The following is a 1,510-nucleotide window of genomic DNA, read 5'->3' as shown; positions in this document are numbered from 1 at the left end:
AGCAATCGCAATCTAGTCTATTCAAATCCCAACACACACATTGTAGCTTAGTCCTTCCCGCATCTTTCAGAGCCAGCGTACCTTCAAGTTTCAAGTTTGTATGTCAGTTGTACCTACGGTATCTGACCTCTAATAGTACATACACGTCGTGGATGCTTCGCCTGATCAAGTGTTTCCCACTTCCGAGCGGTTGCGTCGGCTCATTTAGCTCTTCAGTTTAGTTTCCGTTTTGCTTTATTTACGGATTCCCCAGAGGTAAATAGGCACCTATCTTGGGAGTCTCACTAAACCAATAACATAATTAAAATTATGTATGGAGTGCAAAAAAACTCGAAATCTGAGATTTTTTGAAGTCAAAGGAGAGGAAGAACATCAATAATTGATTGAGAACGAGGGGTGTTAATAGAACACTGGAAAGGCGCTAAAACAAAATAACTGCAGTAGCGGATTTAGACTATAATGTTCAACACGTGAAACTACGTAGCTCTTCCAAGGTATCATCCGTAATCGCTTGAGCAGATAGATAATTCAAAAGCTTAGATTATTATCTTTCGTATATTTTACCCAATAGCTGCCCCAGTACTCTCAATCAGAATTTCTTCTAGATTAAACACAAATGCTCGTACTTGCGGCCAGGATACAACTCCTTCCCTATTACCTACTTCACATACATTATTGCATACGCATTGCGCTCAATCTCTGGTGGCTGTTGATTGAAAAGCTCTTCCTCCCCATTGACGTAAGGGACAATCTTTTGCCATTTGTGCTCACTGTACGTGCATGCAGCTTTGCGCAGGGTTTCCTGTAATATTTCCATGGCTGCTGGGACTCCCACAGCTAAACAATAATAATCCTCTAGTCCTACTTCCTACTAGATGTCGTATCGAAAGCCCCACCAATGTCCAGAATATTGTAACATGGATGCATCGGTGCAAATTGAAATACAGATGACTGTCGTTGACCCGCAATGATGAATTTTTCCGTGTTGTTGATGAGAATGAAAATCTGATTGCAGACTATAGTGAGAAATGTTGCTCGGTACCACGCTGAAGAGTAAATGTACATGTAGTGGTTGATGCAATGATGGCCGATGAAATCCGACCAGTAGCTCGATAAGATAACTGCATGTGTGTTTGAAATATGAGCAGAGCGTAATGAACTGACGTGAGCCATCCACCGTATAGCCAGAACGACAACCCTGTCGTATTTCATAGTATAATGTGTACTATAATATAAGCCTTATGCCAGTTGTACAGATCTACGAAATACCGTAGACCCTATTGTGTGCTATTTTATTTTCAATTTGGTAGTATTATTTAAATTTCGAATAGGGCAATCCCCACATGCCTAAGGCCTTTTACAGGGTGCACTACTACTGTTTTCCACTATGTCCACTAACATTTGGGCCCTGAAGGCATTACATACATGTACGAAACCTGATCCTGACAAAGATCTAGCTAGTCATTAGTTCTATATTTTGACGGCATTTTTGAGGTTATTGGCGAGGTGG

Source organism: Sycon ciliatum, chromosome 9 (genome assembly GCF_964019385.1).
Source record: "Sycon ciliatum chromosome 9, ocSycCili1.1, whole genome shotgun sequence".
NCBI classification, from domain to species: Eukaryota; Metazoa; Porifera; class Calcarea; order Leucosolenida; family Sycettidae; genus Sycon; species Sycon ciliatum.
Note: the sequence above shows the minus strand (reverse complement) of the source record.